This window comes from Chanos chanos, chromosome 6 (assembly GCF_902362185.1).
Source record: "Chanos chanos chromosome 6, fChaCha1.1, whole genome shotgun sequence".
Classification (NCBI taxonomy): Eukaryota; Metazoa; Chordata; class Actinopteri; order Gonorynchiformes; family Chanidae; genus Chanos; species Chanos chanos.
The window spans coordinates 25,634,375-25,640,619 of NC_044500.1; positions in this window are offsets into that span (position 1 = coordinate 25,634,375).

Consider the following 6,245-nt stretch of genomic DNA (forward strand, 5'->3'; position numbering starts at 1 on the left):
GATGGGAAGGGGGGGGAGTGGATTATAGACTATTCTATTGGGCTTCTTTGCATTTTGATGGCCGTCCTGTTTGGAGTTTCATGTATTAAAGCGTATGTTTTTTTTTTGTTTGTTTTTTTTTTTTTAGCAGATTGCAAACTTCCTTCGACTTAAAATAATACTTTCAAACATGCATTCGTTTACAAGTGAATTGCTGCAATATTAATGGACTTGTGCTGGTACACTGTAAATTTATTCTCCGCCACTCGAGTTGATGTGACTTTCCTGGTTCGACAAGTTCGACAATGGGGAGACATTCTTTACCTTCGAAAAGTGGAGAGACAGCACTCCTTAACTGTGAGTGACAAGGAGAGACAAACGTAGACGGGGAGAGAGAAAGAGAGCGAGAGGCAGAGGCGCACAAAGGAATTTTATTTGATAACGTTTCCAGGAAATGATAATAAGATGAGATACCCGTGCTGTATGGAAATTTACCGATAGAGAGACACCCGTACCGAGTCAGTCGTGATTTCCTCTGAACTTCTGCGATACTCGCTGTTCGAATCGGTGCGGTTGTCTCGCTAACGTTGCGCTCGGTGCACTGGTGAATCGTTACCCTTATTTTATTCCGTTATTTTTGGGTGTGACAGGTTGTTCTAAAAATGTCCACCAGGGGATGCAATTGCACCGTGCTGGCCCAGCAATTTCTGAGCGTAATTTGAGTGTATAACAGTGACGTTTTTTGATGGTATTTACTACAGTCCAGACACTTAAACCAGCATAGTCACAAATCATTACTATTAGATGAAATAGTCCAAGGGCCAATGTGAGATTCTTCACGCTGGTCATAAAAAAACATGAAGATAACGGGATTCTGCATGACGTTGAAGTTTCTGCTGTGTGTAAATAAATAGGTATATTAGCTTTTTGATATAATTGAATGCCTCTCATTCAGCATCTTAAAGGGGGCTACTAAACTACATGTGGACACCGAGGTTGACGTCTATTCTAAAGAAGATGACAATAATGTATGATAGTGTTATAGGGTCAGGGTCAAAAAAGTAATTGTATGATTTGCACATGTGGAATTTAAATTACAGTTTTAAAGCATCAAAATAAAGATCTGGTGCAGAGGAAATAGGGCGGGCCCTGACAAACAAGACACAAAGGTAAGCGGTATTCACTTCTGTAGTCCCACACTCCTCAGATTCTCCATGTCAGTTTTCAGCCTCTAGAGGGAGACAAAGATACAAAAACATTACTGACCAAAACTCTGAATGTCTGATGTCTGTCCAGTTAAGAACCTGTTATGTATAATGTTCTTTTGCTGTAACAGCAGAAACACAAATCTGGTTATGTTACATTATGAAAATTCCAAATGATGTAATAGCAACATTATTAACAATTAGCATTAAACAACATGAGTTATTCATAACTAAGCCACCAACTATGCATTGTTTTGTCCTAAATTTATATATAAACTTTTCCTAAATGTTTTAGGGCATGTGTGTGTATATGTGTGTGGGTGGGCATTATATAATTCTGGTTGTGTCATCTTCTAAATGTCTTGAGTATGTACTTTCGTTGCGATGGGCCACAGTTGGTCCCATCTTGTATAGGGAATTCTGGGATAATACCTTTTTTTATTTTGTTGGCTACCACCAGTGAAAAGCCCATGTCAGTGGGGACACATTCGACAAAGCAATCAGTTCAACAGCGCTGTGGGTAGTCTCAGTTACATTCTGTCTGCATAGGCGCTTTCGCACCGAACAGTTCTAGGGTCTAATTCGATAGGAAGTACCCCCTGTGGAGCTTCCCCTAGAACTACATTCGTTCTCGGGCCTTTTTTCTGTTTGCTTTCGCACCGCCAGTAGGAACGCTGAGGTGACGTAAGCCGGCCGACGGTATAGCAGCTAAGAGCTGTTGTTTATGACTAACCAGGATAGCTGCACATTTTGAAGTACAAATTTAATGACTTTTAAGACCTTTTAAATACCTCCAAAAGGAAAAAAAGAACCATTACTGCGGCAAAAGAAATCGACAAACTAGACTACAGTATACGCAATGAGTTTTATTGAATTTGAATGACAGAAATAACTGCCTTCTCATTAACGAAAATAAAACTGTATGGCGATAGACCCAGTCCAATGGAGAAAATAATTTCCCAATGCATTTATGCATTTACCACCGCAGTAGCAGTGAATGACTTGATGGGCATAGTACTTTTCGGGTGCTAGCATAGCGCTTGTGCCTGACCCTTGCTCGCGGCATCGTGTTTTTTTTTTTTTCCCCCTTTTTCCCCGCCGCAGCCCTAAAATCGTAAGCTGGATAAACACACTCTTATTTTAGGTTAAAATGCGGATCACAGCCACACAAGCGGACACACAAGCACCTACCGAAGCGGAGTGTACGCTACCTCTTCAATGTACAAATATACATTGGACGTTGCAAAATGGTCATTGTTGGGGGATATAAAATACCGGTAAAATAAAACATAAAAACCATGTGCCCCCTCCTACAATTCCAGACATTTTGAGACATGAATATCAAAAGCTAAATGAAATACGTTCTAAGACTTTATATTTTGCACGGATCTTTAAAAATGGCGGTTGCAATCATCGTATACCTGCGTCTGGACCAATGGCTGTACACCTACGTCACAAGGTTCCTATTGTGCTGCAAAAGTACCTACCCTGGAGTAGGGGCTAAAAAAGCCCCTCAAAACGGTGTTCTTAGAACTAAAATCGTTCTAAGTTCCTGCGGTGCGAACACGCCAAAAAGGGGGTACTTTCTCCAACAGTTCTAAGAACTATGAAAAGTTCCTCCGGTGCGAAAGCACCTCATGTCAAGTGCAGGTCAGGACTAAAGCAGTGTCTCTTTATATATTCTTTATTAATGAAGAGTGGTCCTCAGGTGCTTCTCTCTGTCCTTAAAGGGCTTTTTAAGGAAAATCAGACAGTATCATCCTACTGTTTTGCTTTTGTTGTCAAGTTAGAGATTTACTGTCCAATCTTCTTTGGAAGGTCTTGTCCAAAGGCTAGGGTCTGTACTTCAGGAACAACTTCTGCTTCACTTTGACGGAAGGAAGCAACTTTTAATAACAAATTCCTTACCTCGTTAGATTGGATGAGGTCAAGAAAGGGCTGTATCCCCTTTGTTGCAATGGGTCGCAAAAGCTCTTGTGCCCACAGGAATTCTGGGAAAGTGCCTTGTGGGTTGTGTGAGCCGCCACTCAGAAGCCCATGTCAGCGGGCCCAGTCATTGTGTTTGAACTATAAAAGTTTCCACTTGTTAGACTTTTAGCTACTATGGAGACTGTTCCATGTACCTATCAGGTAGTGATGGGAAATTTGGGTCTTCGTTCAGTAAAATGAATGAATGAATGAATGAATCTTTTTTCAAGTCTTTCGTTCCTTGGAACTTGTGTGGTGATGTAGCTGTCATCCAAGTGATGACAGATAGAGCAAGAGCATGGTTCTCAAACACTAAGAACAACATTGTTTGCTTCACTTGGTAAAGTATAATACACAAGTTCACTTTTGTTAAGCTCTTAAGCAACCATTTGGACCATAGCCTATTGAGTTGTTCAGCTGGAATGACTGATTACCTCAACTGAAAAGTCAAAGTCAAAATGTTTATTGTCATATGCATAGTTAAGATAAGTTTCCTCGTACAATGAAATTCTTACTTTGCCTTGCAATCTGAACGCCATTTATCAAATAACTACAAGGTATAAAAAAGGAGAGATAAAGGAAAACAATAAAAATATATAAAAATATCCAATATGTTCAGTTGCCCCTGTGAGACCGCTGCGTTTATCAATAAAAAATATCATTCTATTCATTCGATGATAGCTATTCACTTTAGCCTACCTGGTCACTGAAGACCCGTAGTGTATAATCTTGTTTCAACGGAAAGGCAAATTAAACATCCATTCAGTACCTATATTACACACAGCTAGCTAGCTCGCTACGGAAATATTCTGGCTGACCAACTGTTAGCAAGCCCTCCTCATCAGTAATAATACCAGACCCGAAGACCCGTAGTTATGAGTTGTGAACGAATAACTCATTCCTACACTGAGCCTGCACAGCGGCCATGTGACACGTGAACGAGAGACTCAGGACCCGAGGACCCGTGCATGAACGAAGCTTAGGGAAAAAATGAACGAATTACTCACTTAGACGACTTGTTACTCCCGAGTCATACAAAAGATTAGTTCCAAATGAACGAGTCGTTCACGAACGACACATCACTACTATCAAATTAATAATCCCAGTGCATGGCCTGGATGTGTGTATAGTAAGTTTGAAGTTGTGTTTGAGGTGATGCTTTTTTTTTAATATTATTTTGTGTCGCTTGATTGGATAATGCCATTGAGGACTTCCATTCTGTATTAAGATTTTTGCAGGATCTTATCTTCTAAGTGTGTTCTAAATGCCCTTTTTTTGCAATGGGTCACAACTGACCCTGTGTTCCATAAAGGATTTCTGTCAGAATGCCTTGTTGGGTTTGGCAGTCTGTCGGAGCTCATGTCAAATGCAGACAACACCAAAGTAATGTCTCCTTATATTTTTATATATATAACCACTTTCTTACCTTTTCAGATTGGATGAGGTCAGGAAAGGGCTGTTTTCTCTGTCTTTGCAACTGGTCACAGTAGCCCCTGTATGCCCAAGGTGGTTCTGGGAAAATGCCTTGTGGGCTTTGGTCACTGCCATTGAAAAGCCCATGTCAGCAGGGCCATTCGTTGTGATCCAAAGACACAAAAGGTTTTACTTGTAAGACTTTTGGCTAACTTCAAGAACCTTCTGTGTATGCATCAGCTTAACAACCCCAATTTGGATGTGAGAGTGCATATTGCGAGTTTAGAAACGTGGGTGTGTGATGGATGGATGTTCTTGCATTGCTTTATTAGGCAATGCCTTTGAAGATCTGAAGTTTTATTTAGACCTTTCCAGCTTCAGCTATATCTGCAGGAGCTCATATTAAAAGCTGAGAAGCCCAAAGCAAAATGCCCTTATCTTCTAAATGCAGAATGGTCCTCAGGTACTTCCTGGTGTTTAAAAAATTGAGGGATGTCCTCCTATTATCATTTGGCAGTCATGTGAGATGAGAGTTTTACGCTTCATCCTCCTGTCAAAGGCCTTGAACGAATGCGTAGGTCTTTACCTCACAAACAAATTCTGCTTCACTTTGAGGGCCACAGCCTGGATTAACCACATTCTTATTATTTTAGACTGGATAAGGCTGAGAAAGGGCGCCATTTGTATTTGGCAGGGACTCCTCAGCAAGGTTTCTGTAGGAATGCGTGTTGACTGAGCATTGTCTTACCTATTAAATTAAACTACTCTATCAAATATCAACAACAGGTTGGGCACTGAACATAAAAAATGATCTCCTTCAGAGTGACTTAAGTCACAAGCTTTTTTTCACGTACATTTGAGGTCTCATCCAGAAATAAGCAAATAGCTGATCTTTTTACTTTCATTTCTTATCCAATCATTCCATGGTCATGAATTTTTGCTGATGTTTAGTGTTGACCTCATGACATTAAATGTTCAGCATTTTACTATGATATGTAGAACCTGGTTCTCTCAGCCCTGGTCTTTGCTGGCTGTTTAATGTTCTGTTTTCACTGTATAGTCACTGCCTTGTTTTTCTTGATCCAATCAGTTAATTATTCAGTTAGTCTGTGCACCTGTTTCTGTTAATCTAACCTGGTTTTCAGTTTGTATAAATATCTCTGGTTTGTCTCAGTTTCCCTTCTGTAGTCTTGGCCCTACCTGAAGCATAATACTCTGTAACCTCTAAATTTGGTAACGCTCATTCTGTTAATCCCCACTCCTGCACAGATTAATAGTTTACTGTTCAACACTAATCTGGCTTGCTCTGACACATTACTCATTTACAACACCTTGGCATTTCTCCCCTCAAATATCCATTGTTTATTGTTTATTTATTTTTTCAATAACACATTCTATGGTAGCAAACTTTCACAGCATCAAACAAGTATGACGATTTTTATAAATATAAAGTGAAAACCAGTGTGACCATGGATGTGACATGAAAGTTTGGGTTAATTATCTTCGCTCAACCCTGTCAAAACATGGTAGTAAGAATATAATATGTGTGGTATTGTTCCGTCTTACATTTGGCAAATGCAAAATCAAGGGGCAGAAAAATTAGGTCAATCTGTATGTAATATATCTTATTTTGAATGATGGGACGTGAAAGTTGCAATTGAAAGTCCAAAATGACAATCA